This window comes from Felis catus, chromosome B1 (genome assembly GCF_018350175.1).
Source record: "Felis catus isolate Fca126 chromosome B1, F.catus_Fca126_mat1.0, whole genome shotgun sequence".
NCBI lineage: Eukaryota > Metazoa > Chordata > Mammalia > Carnivora > Felidae > Felis > Felis catus.
In genome coordinates this window covers 16,753,521-16,775,600 of record NC_058371.1, presented here as the reverse complement: position 1 = coordinate 16,775,600, position 22,080 = coordinate 16,753,521, and the positions used below count along the sequence as shown (strand labels likewise).

The window sequence follows — 22,080 nt, the reverse complement described above, 5'->3', positions numbered from 1 at the left end:
ACAGCGTCGGACTCTCAAATAATAAAGACCACGGGGTGGGAGAGCCTCTAATATAACTTGATTTCCCCTTCCTGAAGCCACATCGCGGTTCTTAATTAAGCAGTGGTTTTGCAACCCTTTAAACAACGAAATCTTTATACCAGTCCTGGTACCGTATAAAAGAGGGAAACATGTTTCTTCAAACACTGGACTTCTGCTTGCTCGAAGACTTCCTCAGAACACAGAGCACCGTCTCTTCTACTCAGCCCAGAGAGCGTTTTGCTAACAGAAGGAAATGTATTTTTTTTCCTACATCCCTTGAACTGTGAGTACACATGGAAGTGAGCACATCTACGCTCTCACTCAACAACCACGCTTTGTTACGTGAACCCCATCCCCTCGCTCCTTCCTTGAATGGCTTCCTCTGCTTCCCACCGGATGGCTGTCCAGCTTTGCTAACGCAACTCAAATGTGCCCACAAAGCCCGCATTCACCTCTCAGGCAGCCGGTTCTATCTTCAGACCAGCAGAAGGTTCTTCCTCTCAGAGTCAAAATGGCTTCCTCTGTAGTTTCCAACCATTGGGTGTAAGCTACATGATATGGAGCACACCCAACAGTATGTAACTCTCTTCCAAGTGCAGCTTGCTGAATATTTGAAGACGATGGTGATGTTCCTCTGGCCACGTAGAGCATCCTCCAGGCTAAATGACCCAGATCTCCTCACTCACCCTTCACGCCTCATAAGCCCTGGTCATCTCATCATGCCGTTTCCCGTTTTTTGTTACAGATGTTCCAAATCCCTTTCAGCGTAGGCTTCCCTACACCGAATCCCATATCTCAGATTTGGCCTGAGCAGTAGATGGCCGAGCAGATCCAGACACGCGGCATTGATAGTCAACATCTCTTAATACAGCCTAAAGCGCCCTGGCCTTTTTGAAGCCCACCTCACAATTTTTTTTTTTTTTTCAAAATAGTTTCTCGCAGGAGATTTACAATTCTCCAGATATTAGAGTCAGGGAACAAGTCATTAATCAGCCTAACTTATTTCTTAGTTTAGTTTTCCTTCTTTGCCCACGGACCTGCTGGGTTCACTTGTAACACACCGTATTTGCTTGTAAATACCTGTATCTCCCAACTTGTCACCTGGTTTATTACCAAGGAGCACAGGAACACATAAGAGAAGGAACATTTTTTTTTAATTTTTTTTAACGTTTTATTTATTTTTGAGACAGAGAGAGACAGAGCATGAACGGGCGAGGGGCAGAGAGAGAGGGAGACACAGAATTGGAAGCAGGCTCCAGGCTCTGAGCCATCAGCCCAGAGCCCAACACGGGGGCTCGAACTCACGGACCGCGAGATCGTGACCTGAGCCGAAGTCGGCCGCCCAACCGACTGAGCCACCCAGGCGCCCCATAAGAGAAGGAACATTTAATGCCATGGGTTTCCTCAGAGCTTTTCAATAGGAAAAACAAGCCGAGAAAGGTGCCTTTTGGTACCTATATGTTAAAATAGAACGTTTTAAAATCAAGCATCATTTACCTTATGAAAACTTGTACAAATAAGACCAAATTCTTTTTCTCTAAAAAGATATCCCCAAAGAGTGTAATGGAAAATGGAGTGGGTGTGTGTGAAGCACGATTTGGCATTCATCGCACTACTTTTTTCTCTACAGAGATGCCAAGGATATTCTAGAGAAATCTTAAACAAAGAGCCAAGTGTTCAAGTTCACTTCTACATTATATAGTTTATTCTGTCCCAAACATTTTTGAAGAGCATGATGAAGAGCCACAAAAATAACTGGTTAGTTCTTTTTTATTTGTGTTTATATATGGCAACATAGAGGCCTAAGGAGATCTTGAAAAGTAAACTATGAAATGCTAACTTTTTGAACTATGATTGGCCATGGATCCCATAAACTGAATGGGGTCCGTGAGAATGGAAGTGATCCAGGGTAAAACTTAGCCCCCGAGCAACAGGGGGTGGCCCTGAACACTACAGCACTCGGAGCTAGGCCTTCAATCGGGGCCTGGCCCTCCCTGAAATGCTTTATTCAGCAGCATGAGCCAAGGTCACAGGTGCCCTGGGGGGCTGTGTCTTATGTTGCAGGCAGGAATGTGAATGGGCGAGAGTGGACTTCACCTCCCTCGCAGTTGTAGCTCACACAACAGCATTTTACCCATCCCCAACACCCCATCGGAAGGCTTCAAACAAGAATTACTTATTTCTGGCTTCAGCCTTAATAGCTTTAAAGAATAAGGATTATCCGTAAGTTCAGTTGGGCTAAACAACGCCACCTTCTTTTCACGCAACTTTACTTGACCATTTTGATCCTTTTTGTCTTCTTCTTCCTATCGGTATCATTCCCAAGGTTATTCCAGGACAGGTGTGGAAGAGCTGATACACACACTAAGAACAGATGGCAGATTTGATATATCAAATTTTTCAGTACTACACCTGACTTTTTCTGTAAGAAAATCAAAGCATGGTAAAACTTTACTACTCAAAGTATTATATGTAAGTCTATGATCATTATATATTGAATATAACATACTCAATATATTTATTATGTATTGTATATATTAGTTTATATGTATAAAATATGTGATAATTACTTCCAAGGACTGGGAAAGCATTATGTCAATAAAATAAGAAAACTATAGGGGCGCCTGGGTGGCGCAGTCGGTTAAGCGTCCGACTTCAGCCAGGTCACGATCTCGCAGTCCGTGAGTTCGAGCCCCGCGTCGGGCTCTGGGCTGATGGCTCAGAGCCTGGAGCCTGTTTCCGATTCTGTGTCTCCCTCTCTCTCTGCCCCTCCCCTGTTCATGCTCTGTCTCTCTCTGTCCCAAAAATAAATAAACGCTGAAAAAAAAAATTAAAAAAAAAAAGAAAACTATCTAGAGATTCTCTATTATACGAGCATTCTCTATTATATGAGCATTCCAGGAATTACACTGACTTCATAAAAGACTAAGTGTTATAAATGTATGGGGCGTCAATAATATTATTGGTGACTAATATTATTATTGGTGAACTCAACCATGTGAAAGATTAAGGAAATTAACAATGTTATACTCCCTTCCTCTGTCCTTTCCCTACTTGCTGGTTTTTTGGTTGCAGTGTTAAAATTATTTTGCCAAGACAATAAGACCTTCAATTCTGTAACCAAAATTCCCACAAGATTTTAGCTTTAGTGTGATATTAAGAAAAAAAATCATCCTTCCACTCATCCTTACCATTGCTTTTCTATTCCTGACCTTTTGGCTTTGGTTAGTACCATATTTGGCCAGATAACACAGTCAAAAGTTGTTGGGTTTGTTTTTGTTTTTGTTTTTTTTAGAAGAATTAATTTGTTCTATTCTCCCTGGCTTCTGAAGAGGTCTGTGGCCAGCCTCAGTGTTTTGCCACTTGTAGATGACTTCCTTTTTTATTCCGTCCGGATGTCTGAAAATTCTTTTTTCATGCCTGATGCTAAATCATTTTAAAAGAACATATTTGGGGATCAATTGTTCTGTATGTATTTCTCTTGGTAGACAGTTTCTGCTCGTTTCAGAGAATGTTCCTTAGTACCAAACTCTTACACAAAGAAATGTTGGGTTTCTTTTTTCTCAAATGCTGTGTATCTGGATCACTGTTGTCCACTCTCCAAATCTAATACCTTCTCTCTTGCTTTAATCTCTTTTCCTGTACTCTCACTACCATTATCTGTTTATTGCTGTCTCCCATGTACTGTTCTTCAAAGGTTATTATTTTATTTCTTCATTTCCTTATCTCCCTTTTTATTTCATACTTTTGTTATTTGAGCATCTAAACTTTGTTTTACCGAAGTTACACTATAAAGTCCTTTTATGGTCCCTCTGTGGTGCTTACTGGAACATCATTTAAATTTTACTTAAAAAAATTTTTTTTAATGTTTGTTTATTTTTGGGAGAGAGAAAGAACAAGCAGGGGAGGGGCAGAGAGAGGGGACAGAGGATCCGAAGCAGGCTCTGAGCTGTCAGCACAGAGCCTGATGTGGGGCTCAAATTCACAAACTGTGAGCTCATGACCTGAGCCAAAGCCGGATGCTCAACCGACTAAGCCGCCCAGGCGCCCCTCAGACTTATGCTTACTGAATTCGTCTCTTCTTCTTTTATTTCCCTCTTCTTCATCTCCTCTCTTTTCTCCTCTTCCTCCTCTCCTCCTCCCTGTCCTCCCCCACAGCCTCCTCCTGCTCAGGGCTCCACATGTACAGCTACCATCCCATTTTTGTCATGCCTCTGCTTACCATAGATAGTACTTTCCAGATCTTTTGTTTGGTATCACAGAATGAGGGAAACTATCCTACACCTGTTACCCTTATCAGACCTTATCTGAACAAGGTCTATTTGCCCCTAACCTATCAGGTAAAAAATTGGGTATTTTATTCTCTTTGGTGTTCTGCAGTTTGAGAGCTGGGCAAGAAAAGAAAGTGCCACACGGTCCTGAGCACAATGTTTGTTAGAAAAGATCAATGAGAAACCTAAGGTTAATCCTAGTTGTTTATGAATACCATATTGCTACTTTTGTAGACAGTTTCATCATTCTCAGTGTTTAGAGTTTCTTTTTTTTTTTTCAACGTTTATTTATTTTTTTTGGGACAGAGAGAGACAGAGCATGAACGAGGGAGGGGCAGAGAGAGAGGGAGACACAGAATCGGAAACAGGCTCCAGGCTCCGAGCCATCAGCCCAGAGCCCGACGCGGGGCTCGAACTCCTGGACCGCGAGATCGTGACCTGGCTGAAGTCGGACGCTTAACCGACTGCGCCACCCAGGCGCCCCTAGAGTTTCTTTACAAAAAATAGATATATGTGTGTTCAAGACTGCCACAGTAACAAACCAATATTCTTTCCCCAAGACGCCATTCATTAGTTTGTTTCTGTTACAATATGATTGATCAGTTTTGACAGGGCCTAATCTTCTTCATTTTGTTTTAATAAGATTGCTTTTCTCAGGAAATCAATGCAATTGTAGAAAATTCACAAACCATATCAAACTTCACGAGCTCTGAGACCATGCAGAGTAAACCAGGAGTCGGCATGACATACATTTGATTTGAAGATTCAAACCACAATTGCGACCATCTATCCTGACATCATGTGAGGCTGCATTCACTATACAGGCCTGCTCTTTCTACCCTCCAGGGACAGGATCCCAAAAATCCAGCTGTCGATGACAGCGGGGTAAGGCGAGAAGGTAGCACGCACGTGGGAAAATGTGTCGGAATCAGACTGATGCTGTCTGAATCTATCCAAATGTCGGCTATTTAATCATGGGCAATTTACATGTCTTCCCAAGCCTCGAGTCTCCAGTCTGCAAATGGGGAATGTTTCCATTTTCCTTTCATTCATTCTTTCAGTTTCGCAGTTGGAATATATCGAGAGTCCAGTAAGTGGCACAGTTGCTCTCGACATGGGGTAAAGCAGGGGACAAGACAGGTGCTTCTCAGGGCGCTTCCCCCTCCAGTGTTCATGACAGGTATTTTACTGAAGCACAGACAGACAAGATGATTTCAGACAGTTGTGAGTCTTCACGAAGACAACACAAAGTAATTGCGGAGCGAGTGCTAAATTATCTGCTGCCGCTGGAAAGCCCCGACACAGACATGAGCTCAGCCTGGTGGTGGGACAGCAAGAAGGTGCTGCTGCACCACGTGGCCTGAGGGGGAGAATCGTGGGAGATGATGTCAAGGAGGTAGGCAGGGACCACATCGTGCAGGCTGAGATAAGAAGCTGGAGTTCTAACTGAAGAGAGAAGCAATTGGGATGTGTTTATCGGGGATCAGATTTGAGCTGCAGGTTACCCTGGGTGCTAGATGGAAATGCGCCGCAGAAGGGCAAAAGTGTCAGCAAGGGCCCCGGTTCGGGAGTGGTTGGTTGCCATGATCACGGAGACAGTCCAAAATGGTTGGAGTTAAGGTTTGACATTGGAGGTCGTAAGAGGTAGTTGTATTCGGCAAGTAGTTAAAGTCAACAGTTTGCTGCGGACTTGGACGCAGGGATGAGGAAAAGGTGGAGAGCACGCGTGGATGCTCCAAGACAGAAGCCAGGCTCCCTCTGCTCATCTCCCAGGTCAGAATGGGGCGTGCACCTATTGCCGTGACCACAGGTGAGGACTTCCTGTGTCCACATGAGGCGGTTCACGTAGGGAGGAGATGTAGAGCTGAAAACGGTTCATCTAGGGAGGAGATGTAGAGCTGGAGGGATGGAGGGATGACACTAGGTGTGGCTTCTGGATTTTCGGCCTAAGGAGCTGGATCAGTGGAGGTGACATTTACCAAGATGAGAGAGAAGAAGGAAGGGACAGGGTGCGGTGGGAAGAGAGTGGGCTTGGATCAAATGCTTTGTTTTTGTTTTTAAATAAGGTTTTATAGTGACCTTCATATATGGGTTTCCTGAAAATTTTATAGCTTTTCAAATGATGTTAATTTCTTTTCACGGTCCCACTTCCACTTAACTGCTAAAGTAGAGAAAATTTATTTAAAAACTGTTTGTCAGATATATACATATGCAAATTCTTGAAGTTTCTTTTCAGCAAGAATCACTTGGCTTTTCTAGGTATAAAATAATATCACCAACAATGAGAAGATTTGATCCTTTCTTTTTCAATGCATTTAAAATTACTTTATACCTTGGGGTGCCCGGGTGGCTCAGTCAGTTGGGCGTCTGACTTCAGCTCAGGTCATGATCTCACAGTTTGTGAGTTCAAGCCCGGCATCGGGCTCTGTGCTGACAGCTCAGAGCGCGGAGCCTGCTTCAAATTCTGTCTGCCCCTCCCATGCTCGTGCTCTCTCTCTCTCTCAATAATAAATAAATGCTAAAAAAGTAAAAATAAAATTACTTTATACCTTAATCATATATACTAAAACCTTCAAGGGTAGAGGCACCTGGGTGGTTCAGTTGGCTAAGCATCAGGCTTCAGCTCAGGTCATGATCTCAAGGCTCGTGAGTTAGAGGCCCACACCGGGCTCTGAGCTCGAGCCTCTTAGATCCTCGATCTCTCTCTCTCTCTTCCCCTTCCCTGCTCGCTCTCACTCTCTCTCTCTCAAAAAAAAAACATTAAAAAAAAAACCTTCAAGGATAATAATAGGAGTAGAAAGTGTTCCTATCTAGTTCTTGACTTTAATTAAACATATTTTAATTTAGTGCCTCTTTTAGACAATGTTTATTTTTGTTTTTTGGTAAAGAGTTGTTCTATTTGATTGTCTCCATTCATTTATATTTTTAATGAACAATGATTACTGAATTCTGCCTTTTCAGTATACAATTATACAATTTTTTTAAATTTTAGGATAGATAATTGCATTTTCAAAATTATCAAATCAAATATGTGTGATGTTCATTCCTAGTTTACGCGGAGTATTTAGAGAGCATTAAAGTTTCATACGGTTTGTAAATGTATTTGCATTGTTGTGTAACTGCATTAATTTCTTAAGAAAAGCAACTTATTAAACAAATATTTTTTTTCCCCTGAGTAACTTGGCTCTTTTAAAAAAAGATAACCTTCAAGGTGTTTTTTTTTTCTTTTTTAATCAGCCCTTAACTTTATAGTTAATGTGTTTAACAGATTGCAAATTGTAATAATAGGTTTTATCCTTCTGGCTCTTATGGACAGTTATATATATGACATTATTATGGCTGCTGTTTATTGTGCCCTCAGGAAGCCATTTTTAAAGGAAATGTAATTATGTTTCTATCCTTCATGATCCAGGGGTTATTACAGCTAATTTTATTCTCTTATCGAAGCAGATCTTTGACTTATGGCCTCATCAACCAAGAGAAATTGCATTTCAAAATTGAAAAAAATCCTAAGCTACAGCCATGACTAAAAACCAACTAAAAAAGTACCTTGTTATTTTAACCTCATTGAGCGCATTTTCAGATTCTTAAAGTTTTCGGTTTTGGTGACATGAATAGTTTGATAACACTCCAGTTTGTCCAGTACAAATTTAAGTTAATTGTTCCAGCATCCTATGTGGTTTACAATTTGTACTGGAATTTTCATTCTAAATGAATTGTTGTTGTTGTTGTTTTTAACATAACAATACATTAATATTTGCATTTCAGAAATATTTGTTATGAACATTTACATTTAAATAAGCTAGTAGTACTTAAACCTCTACTTTGTTCTTCCAAGGTCCCTGGCGGTCTGAGTGTGTAAGATAGGTGAGCAGGGAAAGAGGGCTCATTTAGAATGGGACCAGATCTGAAAGCTGACCAGTGATAACCCTTGTCTCTTTTAGAAACACTGCTGGACATATTAAAACCAAGGCTTTCATTTACAATAGCCAAATTATGTAAGGAGCCCAAGTGTCCGATGATAGTTGAACGGATAAAGAAGATGTGGTTTCATACAATGGGATACTATTCAGCCATTACAAAAGAATGAAATCTTGCTGTTTGCAACAACATGGGTGGGGATCTAGAAGGTATCACGCTGAGCAAAATGGGTCAGAGAAAGACAGATACCATATGATTTCACTCATTTGTGGAATTTCAGAAACAAAACAAGCGAGTAAAGGGTAAAAAAGAGACTCTTAACAATAGAGAACAAACAGATGGTTACCAAAGGGGGGGCGGGGGACGGGTGAAATGGGTCAAGGGGATTAAGAGTATACTTATCACGATGAGCACTGAGTGATATATAGAAGTGCTGAATCACTATATTATACACCTGAAACTAATATAACACTATCTATTAACTACAAAACACAAAACACGTTCCTTTCAAATATAGAATGAACGTACTCAGTGATAAAACAAAAGGTCCCAGAGACATACACACCTACGGACAGCTAACTCCTTCCAGCCTCGGTGGAAGTATAAATTAGCAAATCCCCTTTTGAGGGTGAAGACATTTTACCAGTAAAGATCAAAGTTTAAGTGTGTAAAATGTTGAAACCTTAAAACGAAAGTTACTGCAATTCTTCTAGGATTCTGTCATACCCGGGGACTTCACACCCATGTCAAAAGTTGTATGAAGAATACGAAATATTCAGAATTGTTTGTTTGCCAGGGAGAAAACCTGAAAAGAACACAGATGACCACCAGTGGGTTGGGAAATGGTGAATTACGGTATACCAACTCCATATTATGACATACTATGCAAGGTTTTTAAACAAGATAGATTTGTATATACTGAGGTCATTAAAAATAAATAAATAAATAAAAGGCCTGCAAGTCATGTTATCCAAAGAAAAAAGACCAGGGGCGCCTGGGTGGCTCAGTCGTTTAAGCGTCCGACTTCGGCTCAGGTCATGATCTCACGGTCTGTGAGTTCGAGCCCCGCGTCAGGCTCTGTGCTGACCGCTCAGAGCCTGGAGCCTGCTTCGGATTCTGTGCCTCCCCCTCTCTCTGCCCCTCCCCTGTTCGTGCTCTGTCTCTCTCTGTCTCAGAAATAAACATTAAAACAAATTAAAAAAAAAAAGACAAGCCAAGAGATAATACCGACACTAGGATGCCATTTATGATAAACGAAGCAACAGCTACCAATGTGTACCAATGTGTCACTCTACGTGGACAGAGCAAGCATATAGCTGAACCCAGGAGGATAATTCATGCATGCCTGCGCATGGTGTTTGCCTCTGGAGAGAAGAAGGCTTGAGGGCAGAGGCTCAGAGGGCGATTTTCATATTTGTTTTCTCTGTCTCTTTATTGTTGGTGATGTTAAAGGAGAAAATAGAATATTTTTTTAACTAAACAAAGAAAAAAGAAAAGCAATTCTGTTAACTGTGCTTCGACTACTATCCTTAACGTGAGGATTCACTCAGTTACAGAGTGGCACAGATTAACCAGGAGAATTTAAACGCCTCCAAAAAGCTACAAAAGAGGTTTTTGTTGTTGTTGTTGTTTTTATTTGTTGGTATGTTTTATTTCGTTTTACTTTAGCTGGAAGAGATTTTTAACCTTAGAGTTGAGATTATAGAGCAAGTAGCTCGGCATAAACTTCCTGGTGAGAGCAGTTCTAGGTTATTCCAAATGACTGCCTCCCCCGATTTTCTCTGAATTGCCCCTCTGCTTTCATGATGAACCTGATTCCCTTCAACCAGGTATTCAGGAACAAGAATGAAAAGATCTAGCCCTTCAGGGGCGCCCGGGTGGCTCAGTCGGTTGAGCATCTGACTTCAGCTCAGGTCATGATCTCACAGTTTGTGAGTTCGAGCCCCGCGTCGGGCTCTGTGCTGACAGCTCGGAGCCTGGAGCCTGCTTCGGATTCCGTGTCTCCCTCTCTCTCTGCCCCTCCTCTGCTGAGGCGTGCACGTGTGCTCTCTCTCTCAAGAATAAACGTTAAAAAAATTAAACAAAAACGATTTTAAAAGATCGAGCCCTTTAAAAAATATGAGTATTTGCACTTGCGAAGCATTATGTTAAACACTATATTCTGTAACATGGAAAAAAAAAAGTAGGGCAAAAAGTGATAATAACCATAGAACTTTGGAATCAAATAAATGGCCTTGTCTCTATTTTAGTGGCGAGGTCATTCACACAATTACAGCCAAAGACAAATAATGGAAGTTGAATGTCAAAAAATAATGGAAAACAATTGTTGAAATACTTAAAGATAGATACAGCAGAATTTATCTATAATTAGCTCCTTTATAAAAACTACCTAAAAATAGTGATAGATGAATGTGTTCGGAAAAATGGGAGTAGAGAATGCCTTGGCCCTAAAGCCGCCTGCTTAACTTACGCAGGTCCTTAAAAGTGCATTTTTTAATTGCAAGAAGCAAAAGAAATCTAAAAATCATAAATAGGTAAAACTATCCTATCCCAGGTGCTGAACAACAACAACAACAAATTATGATCTAATGAACAGATTCTTATAATTCCACTACTTACGCAAAACTAAAGTTCATAGTTTGGGGTATATCTTTTTATCGTCTCTCTTTACATTGACACGTGAACTTTCTCACAAAGGTAGAATCATCGTGTGAGTGTTTTACGCCGAAAATAATGTAGCCACGTTTTCTACATTATTAAACATTTTCTCAACAATAGTGTTTCCGTGGAGGCGTCGTATTCCACCGTCTCACTGAACTGTAGTTTGTTCAATCAACCCCTTGTTTTCTCAGATCGCCTTATTTTTTTTTTTCATCATTGCAAGCAATATGATGGACATCATGGCAGATAAATCCTGTATCTTTGGGATCAAGTATAGGGAGTGAAATTGCAGAATAAAGGGTTCTAGGATGCTCTTCTATTACTGAAGTATAGGGAGTGAAATTGGATCAAGTATAGGGAGTGAAATTGCAGAATAAAGGGTTACAGGATGCTCTTCCATTACTGAAGTTAACACACTGTTTTAGTATTAAAATTAATGTTTGATATAAACTAAGCAAAGCTTTACATAGAAGTTTCTATACATTATATTTAAGGGGAGAACTGCTTAATTTGTATAAAATTGTTAAGAATATAGTATGTTTTTATGTTTGTATATTAATAATTCTTCTTAAGAGAACAATTACATAATTTGGTTTAAAAACTCTATTCCTTGGGGCACCTGAGTAGCTCATCGGTTTAGCGTCTGTCTCTTGATTTTGGCTCAGGTCATGATCTCATGGTCCTGATATCGAGCCCCAAGTCAGGACTCTGTGCTGACAAATCTGAGCCTGCTTAACATTCTCTCTCTCCCTCTCCTTCTGCCTCTCCCCTGCTCGCACGTGTGCGAACGCTCTCTTTTCTCTCTCTCTCTCTCTCTCAAAAAAAAAGTCTATTTTTTATACCTTATTTTAAGGAACAAATTATTTTAAAATCGTAGTTTTAAGCAATCTATAGGAGAGATATACAAAATAAATTATGAGCACAAAAGTGCTTTAAACTCCAGTCTTTCTCTAACATATTTACTTTTATACAAAAGAAGAGATTATAATCACTATAATGTGATTCGCCCCTTCTTGTGATCAGCACCTAGCAACAGAGATAAAGAGATATTCATTTCTCTAAATTTCTGAATTATGACTTTAAACTTCCTTTTCTGGGTCAAGCTTTTTCAATTTCCAAGTTTAGTTGGAAACATAACTAAAACTATTAAAAATGTAGGTATCTTATGCTATAGCATTAAGACATTTCTTATTCAACTAGATTTATACTGGAATCAGTTGGAAATTCAAAAAGCAAGACAGAATTTATGGACAGCTGCCATTCAGGGGAGGAAAAACCTAGGAGCAGGTATTATTAACATATTTCTCTATGTCCATTTCCATAAGCTCACATAATGTGAAAGACAGCTATATGCTTCTGGAATTCAGTCTATCAGAGAAGATTCAAGAACACTTTATTTTTTTTAAGTTTATTTATTTATTTTGAGAGAGAGAGAGAGAGAGAGAGAGCAAGAGCAGGGGATGGGCAGAGAGAGAATCTCAAGCAGGCTCTGCACTATCAGCACAGAACCCAACATGGAGCTCAATCTCATGAACCATGAGATCATGACCTGAGCTTAAATCAAGAGTTGGACGCTTAACTGATTGAGCCACCCAGGCTCCCCAAGAACATTTAAAAAATACAGTCATTGCAACATACAAACTGATGACTTCCATAATGAGGGAAGAGCTACACCACTCCATAAGTCCTTCTTTGGGTGAATTGTTTGGGGTGAAAACAATTTGTGTGGGGTGTGTGTGTGTGTGTGTGTGTGTGTGTGTATGTGTGTGTGATTTTTTTTTTATATAGAATTCACTTTATAATAGCACTGATTTATCTATTCATTCTTTTAGCCAATATTTATTGGGTCCTCCATATGCCAGATCCTACGGCTCAACAGTGGGCATATGGTAATGAATAAAATGCATGTGTCAAGCTCATGTATCATCAATTTACCACCAAGTCTACCAGTGATTCTTACCATAGAATCACCCACAACTAGAGATAAGCAAGGACTGCGAAGATGTGAGCGGTCAGGTCAGCCACTGTGCTCCTGAAAAGAGGCAACTGTTGGGTAGAAAGAGCCCCCTCCCTCCCTCCCCTCCCAGCATGGGAGCAAGGCTTTTGTTACCCACTTCTGTGGAACAACATAGAAGTGCCTGAGAGAGGCAGAGAGGTTCCTTTCTCTTCTCCCCTCTCCCCTTCCCCACTCTTCTCCCCTTTCTCTGCTCCTCCCACCTTCTTCCCTCCTTCTCTTCCTGAAATTAATCCAAAAATGATCTTCATTTTAGGCTCTGGCTGCATAGACAAAGTAAAAGACAAGCAATGTCTTAGTGGCACGTTTCCCATTTGAAGCATCTAACAATCTAAAACAGAAAGAAAATACTTTCCTGAAAGCTGGCAGGATTTTTTTTAATGTGTATTTATTTTTGAGAATGAGAGAGTGTGAGCAGGGGAGGGGCCGAGAGAGGGGAACAGAGGCTCTGAAGTGGGCTTGCACTGATAGCAGAGAGCCCCACGTGGGGCTTGAACTCATGAACACGAGACCATGACTTGAGCCAAAGTCGGTCGCATAACTGACTGAGCCCCCCATCCCTGTAGGATGCTTTTACTTATCATCATCATCATTCTTCATTGTCATCATCATTGGTCATTTGCTGGTATTTACTGTATTCCAAGCACACGCATGTATATATGCACATTTTGTGAAATTCTCACAGATTTAGGCAGCGGATATTGTTATCCTCCTTGCACAGATGAAGGAAAACAGAGGCTGGGGCTATTTATGTGACTGGCCCAGGGTCATGCCTTTACTAACAGACAGAGCCCAGATAGATCTTCAATGTTCTAAATCAAGCACCAATTTCCCAAATTAACTGCATGTACTGTAGCTTATGCTTCTCTGATAAGAGTTGCCCGCAGAAGGAGTCATTGGATTTCTCTTCCCTCCCTTGTATCTATCCCCCAATATAAATCAAACCAGAAGTTCTATTAAAGAGTCCCATCAGAATACACAAATGAAGCAAGACACCATCTTGATATGTTTTTAAAAATCTATGACACATTTTAGATAAAAGGTTTAAGAGTAAACCGATGCTAATTTCAGCATTTCCCCAAAGAAATTCCATATGGCTTGCTCTGATGAGCAGTACAACACGAGAGACCGACGTTACCCTGAGAGAGATGGGTCGCATCTACACATAAATCAGATTCTGTCATCAGTCACAAAGAGCTGACATTTATCAAGGTATTCTGGTGCATCGGAGGGGAGCTGCCTTTCCCTGACAGAGTGACTCTGGTGGGAAAATGTCTGCCATCCCAGAAGCTCAACCCTGTCTGCAGCCATCACCTCCAGGAGAGCCTTGCCTAGGAAGAGAGGGGACCTTACTCACTGCAGGAACACCTGCCTACCCAGCAGTCGCCGCCATAACCCCCACGCCTCAGAGCAGTAAAGGCAGTGAAACAAAGGAGATTCAGAACCTCTGTCAGGGGAAACCATTACCTGCAGGTCTTAAGAATCTAAACATTTCAAGTGCAGCTATCTCTTCTGTTCTCATTTCCTTCAGACAATCACCCACAAGCGGGGATGGCCGGACCATTTGGTCGTTCTATTTTTACTTTTTTCGAGGGCCCTCCATCCAGTCTTCGAGGTGGCTGTTCCAATTTGCATTCCCACCGACAATGCACGAGGGTTCCCTTTCCTCCACATCCTCCCCCACACTTGTTATCTCTTGTATCTTTTATGATAACCGTTCTAGCAGATCTGGGGTGATGTCTCCTGGTTTTCATATGCTGCATGAACTTCCAATTTGGGAAATTATTTCTTTTGAGTTCCTACGTGTACTCAAGAGTTTGGTAGTCACCGTTGTGCATATGAAAAGAAGTTGAAAAAAGGAGAGAGAGAATGACCAATGTCACTTAAGCTTTTTTCCTCCAACCCTAACGCGGTGATGGCGTCTTAACAGATGCTCAGAAAGTTTAAATGAATGACTAAGGCTTCTTTCCTTAATGTTCATGGGAATATTTAGAAAACCAAGTCCTTGATTAACACTGCATCTATAAATGGGACAACAGCGTTAAACGCCTTCCAACCGAGAGCATCACCTCAACCGAAGTGGATTCGTAAAACTTTCCAAAAAGGCCTGGGTCCCAGGATTTGCCTGGCAACAATCGTTATCCAAAACCTTTGGAAAGGTGGTGGTAATTCACCACAGAAGGCACGTGAGAAAGCCAAGCACGGAGCGTGTGTGGTTCTCCCTGAGTGATCAGTGCAGCATCTGTCTATGCCGACCTCAGAAACGTGCTGGGCAGGGTTTTCGGGTGCTGCCATCAGTTTGGTCTCATTAGAGACACAGCTCCTGTGATCAAAGTTCACACGGGATCAGAGACAAACAGTTTGAAACATAATACTAGGAGAGTGGTTGTGGCTTCCGATTATTTTGAATGAGTCTCCTTTGTTGGGATAAAGAGTGGGGAAGCCTCCGGTAGGTCATGAGAAGAAGAGAGACAGGGCTCTGAGAGCGAAGGGTTTTCTGTGAGAGGCTGGGGCAGCCAGGAAAGACTATGCTGCCCTGCGGGCACTTGTCATCTCCTGAAGACTGCACGTGGCTTGCAACTCCCCCAGGTAGGGAACCCAACTTTTTACTGATGTCCCTTTGCGTGAGATCTCTGACTAATGGGCATCCATAAGGACACTCTGTAATGACAATTATATTTTCCTCACTTAAAAGGCAGAGGGAAGCAGCAGTTTAGAGCATGCAATGGCCCGACTCGTTTGAAATGTACTGTTTTAATCGTGGAACTTCTTGTAGCGGCCAGCTGTTGTGATCATTTCGTATCTGATGTACCATACAGTTCGTTGAAAGTCTTCCTAAGTAAGATGTTTCAGCTCTTTATTCCGCAGAGGCTTATGGACATAAAGAGATTAGTGGGTTTTATGTTTTACGGTTATCTTTTAGTTGAAGAAAATGTTAATAAAGTAACTGACACATTTAAATGATTCCTCAAAGAAACCGATTCTCCCAGAACTAAAAAAAGGATCTCCTTCATTTTGTGGGGGGGGAAATGTGCTAAATGTGCAGAGTCAAAAGCAGAAACGAGGCTCAATTTCCAAGCCCATGGATCCATGAGACTTCTTCCCTGCCTGGTGACTATGGAAGTCCCTCCAACTTATCCACCCAATATCCAATTGCCCTTCTTACTAACAGAACCCCAGTGACAACATGCCCGAGTTAGAACTACATTTCTCAGCATCTGTGGCATCCAGTTTGGGTCAATGACGTGCCACCAGGCGTCAACAGCATGGGGCTTCAAGAAATGTTGGCACGTGCCTTCTTGTCCTTCCTGCCTTCTCCTTTTCCCTGCCCGCAATGTGCACATGAAAGCTGGGGCTGTGGCACAACCCTCTCTGAGCCAGGTATGCGGTCCGATTGTAAGGGTGGGAAAGCACAAAGCTAGGATCATGGAAGGTCTTCATTTGCCTACTTACTCTTCTTGATAGAAAAAATCCAAACCTTGAATTTGTTTAAGCTGCAGTTATTTGCACCTCTCCTAGCGATCAAATGAATAACCTGAGAATACGAATGCAGACCTTCGGTAAATCGGATCAGAAAAACGTTTTCTATCAATCATGTACATCATCTCTGTTCTTAAAGTGCGCTGTTTAGGGGCGCCTGGGTGGCGCAGTCGGTTAAGCGTCCGACTTCAGCCAGGTCATGATCTCGCGGTCCGTGAGTTCGAGCCCCGCGTCGGGCTCTGGGCTGATGGCTCAGAGCCTGGAGCCTGTTTCCGATTCTGTGTCTCCCTCTCTCTCTGGCCCTCCCCCGTTCATGCTGTCTCTCTCTGTCCCAAAAATAAATAAACGTTGGAAAAAAAAAATTTAAAGTGCGCTGTTTAGAGCAGAAAACCGTCGGCCTGGTAGAGCCCCTGGCTCTTGGATGAGATCCCCGCCCTTCCCCTGTATGCTGGTCTACTTTTTCCCCACTTATTCATAACCAGAAGCAAATTATTTCCTAATAGTCTGAGCATCCGGAATTTTGTTGTGACTTTTCTGCTCCATCAAATCAGCATTGCTTCTCCTCTAGATTCAAGCCTAGAGGATTTTTGTCTTTATCACTTTGTACTTACAGCAAAACATCCTGACCTGTCTTGAATGAACATCAGATTTGTATCTGACAAATTGTCCAGACACTGCCCAAGACAAGGGATTTTTCTCTATTGGTTCAGAAGGGAGACTCTCTCGTAGTTATGTGACACAGTGCAACATCCTTCTGGTCATGGACACAATTTCTCTGCCACTGAATTTTGCCACATACCTTTAGCTTTTCTCTCTTCCACTAAGCAAGCTTTATAGAAAGGGGTCAACATTTAAAAAATTACGATAGATAATAGTACACAAAAGATGTCACTTGGCGAAGATCTTAAATAGTGCTGAGGTAATTTGCTGAAATATCAACATGGCTATGTTCTCTCTCTTTCTCCCTCCATACCTCTCTCCCCTGCAGGAATGTCTTTTTCCAAAGAGTTTAGGGTTTAGAACTATAGAAAGTAGAAGGGTCCTTTTTCCACCCTTGGGAAACAAACTACTCTGTGCTACTCTTCTCTTCTCCATTCCTCTGACTTCCGAGTAAATGTTACTGGAGTTTCCTGTCTTTTATAGCAGCTTAAATGAGTTGAGATTAGGCAAGGGCGAAAGGATTTGGCTTCAGAAGGCCTCTGAGAGAGAGATTTCCTAACAGATGAGATAGAGGGGGTGGTATTTTTCCTGCGAGTAGCCTGTGGATTTAGTTGATGGGCCCGCAGAGAGTTGGGTGCGTGGTGCCCCCTCAAGGAATACCCTACCCCAACTTTGCCAGGGTCTTCCGGAGCCAAACATGGCAACAAGCAGTAAAGTCCCCAGAGCTGGAGGTGATACAGAGAGGTCAGATAATGGACGGCATTTGCACTTGTGCCTGGGGCCTCTTCTCCATACCTCTGAGCCTGGAAAGATACCAGAACTATGCCTGATGGGGATGTGGCTCAAAAGAAAAAACCTCTGATAGTGACTAAGGTTTCAACTCTTGACGGTCCGATGGTCGAAATCAAATTTAAGTTGGACTTAAACAAAGGAGGAATGTGATCATTCCTCCCCACTTGACTTCTTGGAGATGATATTCGCCAAGATTCTGACCTATAACATTGTGTCTAGGGGAAAGGAAAGATTTGCAAACGGAAATCTCATAACCATGACTCGAAGTTTCCTCTGACCTTCGCACCTTTTTAGCTCTATTTGTGCCTGTGTATCTTATCAGATGAATAGGGATCATTCTGGCTTCATTCAGAGTCTGGATCCATTGACAAAAATTCATTAACTCTTTGCTAATAGAAAGTACTATCTTGATCTTTAAAACAAGCTTCAATATTTTAATGTGCCCTGCATTACACTTGAATGATACCTCTTCTCATTAGAGCACTGCCGGTATTATTTTCTCAGACCTCGGCGTCCTGCCTTCATTCCGGCAATTCTGAAATTCTGACGTTGAAATAAACAACTAGCTGAAATAAATAATCCAGATTAGGGAATGTACATTTATCGAAGCTGAAAGTGCAGGGTAGAGCACTAGTAATAAAATAAATTCTGAGATGGCAGGAGTCTGCCTCTTTTACTGAGGTTTCTAGCCAACTGTCAAGATGGGAAACAAAACATGCAAAAATGTGTATACAGATTAGAGTTAAGAATCTTGAGAAAAGGGGAGGAGGAAGGGAAAATGAAAAAACAAACAAACCTGACTCTGCTCCACCTGCAAATAATTTTTAAAAATGCCTTGAACTAAATGCATTAAAACCGAGCAACCTCAATTTATGTAAAGCAAGCTAACCGAATGTGTTGTTACCTCTACGATGAATGAGGGGACAAAAAGTAGGAGAAAGAAAATCATGCCCTTGAATCCGGTTCATGGCCCTTATAAACTGAATGTGTTTTAAAGGGAGGCTATGTGTATGAGTGCATTACTGCATCCCAGAAGGGCAGTTCTCTTTAACTCAAACCTATTTCCAATGTAAAATATTTTATTTTATTTTAAGTGTTATTATTAACAATTGGATTAAGTGAATTAGAACTGACATGGAACTCGATTTGGAGCAAGCACTCCTTTTGGGCTTCCGGGTAAACACTGCACATGGTTTGTTTGCTGTGAGGCCAGGAACACAGGCTGTTCAGTCTCCAAGCTGGTACTCACCCAACACCAACTTGCCCCAGCCACCCGCCGGTAAGAGTTGTCACTCTCTTACAACTGGCTGGTGACAGGGATCTTTTAAATACAGAAACCAATACAGGGATTAAACAACAACAACAACAGCAACAAGAAAATCCCGTCAGATATGACTACATTTTTGAGGTCTTCTGGAATTTCCCTTGGCAGTTTGCACGAATTATGACCTGCATTTCCTGGGTAAGAGTTCAAGAAGACACATGGCAAAAAGCCTAGTTAAATCGTGTTTGAAACCGGTTGGTGGACTGTGTGTACTTCAGAGCTAAACCTGTTTCGTCACTAAAATAAAAATCTCAGCACTCTGTGTAAGATAAACTAAAAGATAGTGTTTATCAGGAAAGAGAGAGAAGTCTTGCATTAGGGTATCTAATAAAACTTGGGAGCAGAATTTAAAATGGTGCTGCAGTTTGACTTGAGACCAGAACCAGATGTTATGGTAGAATGAATTAGAATGAATTAGAATGAATATATAATATACATATACATATACATATACATATACATATACATATACATATACATATACATTCTGGGTTATTTTATATATATATGAGGATATATTCTGAGGGCATACTACATTCTGCAATGGGAACATTGAACATTTTACAATACCCTATTTCCAGCAGCATCCTTACTAAACGAATTATTCACCCACTAAGGAAATTTTCAGCATCCTTCTACTTTAGCTTCTAGATGTTTCCTTCTACTTCAAATCCTTTATATTTGTCTCTAGTCTTCTCTACCATAACCTCTGGTTCTGGTCTCACATCAAGCTGTAGCACCATTTTAAATTCTGTTCCCAATTTATGTGTGTGTGTGTGTGTGTGTGTGTGTGTGTGTGTGTGTGTATATTTTTTTTTTTCCTCAGAATTTTTTTTTTTTTTTTTACTGGGTCTCGGGAGACAGAAGCAGTTAGTCTGCTGATTTTAGGTCCGGGATTTGTATAGGACACTTCAGCAAAGAGGACTATTTCCAACAGTTAAGGTAACTACTGGGTCTTGGTGAGGAGTGGGAATGCCAGGGGCACAGGGTGGAAGAACAGGGAGGAGAACAGTAGAAGGAGTGAGTCAGATGCCCTCTGTGGCCCCTGAGCAGGAGACCGGGTTGGTCCGTTCACTACTGTCACTGTGTCTTTGACGTTGCAGCCACTTGAGTTGGAGGCTGATAATTAAACGTAAGTGAATTATTCTCTTTTAATATTCAAGGGAAATCTAAATTGTTCCATTTCGGCAGCCACATCAAAGACAGGACAACACAGAACAGAAAGACGCCCAAAGTCACGTCGAAGCTAAGCATTCATTTGGGGGGCTCGCAAAGTTGTAAGAATACGGGCTGGGCAAGGGCAAAGTGAAGATTTATATCCTAAAACAACCACTTTAATGTCTCCCGTTATGTGCCAACTTCTATTAATCTTTACCTCCCGTTCTCACTACATACAACCCACTTTCTACAGGTCATTCTATTGGCCCCCATCAAGTCACTTTCTTTTGGGAAACTGTTAACCAATTCCTTACCTGCCCCCACTTCCCAAATTCTTAGAACTTAATTTGATTCAACAAATCTAGCGACAGGGTGATGACTTCAAATCTTCCAATGTGATAAAAATCCAAATTTCAACCGGGATATTTCTATCCTAATTTTTCCACTTTGTAGAAGAGTCTGCAAATCCACACGTAAAAAGTCTTACCATAGAAGTAAAAAGCAGAGAACCAGGAAATAAATGTAACATAAAATAATCCTTCCATGTCTGAGAGACCACATCCATTTGGGCTTTCAATATCTTTCCTTGCATCTAATGCTTTCTTGGGGGGGAAATTCAAGGTGATATTCTTTACCTCAAAGGTATTTGTTGGTTGGATGAGGTGTGTTGTTTTTTTTTTTTTTTTTTTCCTTGAAATATGTTTTCACCCTTCTGGCTTTTTATAGTATTATGAGAACAATGACCTCATTCTCTCCGGTTGATAATAACGGCATACTTTTTATAACTTGGAAAGGCATCTGCTTATTGATATGGGAGTTAAAATTAACTATAATGCAAGAGCTAGCCGCTGCGTGCCTCGCCTTATCTTGTGGGGCAAAATAAATAGGATGGGAAACATGTGAGGCTTGCATTTAAGTCTTTGGAAATGATCACTTGTGTTCTGGTAGAGACATTTCTCTTCTTTGTATGCTTTATTTCACAGCTGAAAAATTAAAGAAACCAGTATTGTGGAAAACACCTCCTTCTAAATACGACTAAAATGGGGAGAAAATAAAAGCGCTATAATGAAGAGGTCACATTTAATTCACAGGCATAACATCTGACAGGTTAACAAGGATGATGGATAAGCTGATCCTTCTCTTTGTAGGCGACACGTCCCACGCGGGACTCTCTTCTACTTAGAAACCACAAAAATACCATTCAAACTGATTAGAGGTTCGATCCTAAGCAAGAGGAGGGATGATAAATGAATTTAAGGGGGCTGGCAAGATAGAAAACCTGAACCCTGAATAAGTGTAATAATTTTATGCCACGGCACGAATGTTCTTAAACTAATCTATGAAATCACTTAACCCCAAACGGATACGAAATCGGTACATTTAACGTGAGGTCTTTAGTTTATGAGTTAAACCTGCTTGGATGGTGGGTGGCAAATAGTGATAAGTTCCAGACCGAAATGAGGATAGGACTCTGCACTGTACTGTGATTGTCTACTCACTCATCTGTCCTCCTCAATGAGTTAAAATATCCTCATAGGACTGCATATTATTCTTAACTCCTCAGGAACCAGCACATTGCCTGACGCATACAGGCACTTGATAAGGTCTATTGTCATTCAGACTATACACGTTGCCGAAAGAAGGCAGATCCTACCATTCTTAACCTAGCCCAGTGTCCTTTGTAAATTTTTTAATGCCTTGCTTATCCTATCGTAAAAATGCAAATACCGCGTGGAGGGATTATGCGGTTAGCCTAATCGGCATTGAACACGTTGGGA

At 41.3% G+C, this 22,080-nt stretch overlaps 1 long non-coding RNA gene across 1 annotated transcript in view; it reads right to left on the bottom strand.

Annotated features, from left to right (window-relative positions):
* Positions 1-1,703: 1,703 nt before the first annotated feature.
* LOC111560096 overlaps positions 1,704-22,080 on the bottom strand; it is a 268,612-nt gene continuing 248,235 nt past the window's right edge. The window contains exon 7 of the long non-coding RNA XR_002741620.2: positions 1,704-2,443. This is a non-coding gene — a long non-coding RNA (uncharacterized LOC111560096). The remainder of the gene's footprint in view (positions 2,444-22,080) is intronic.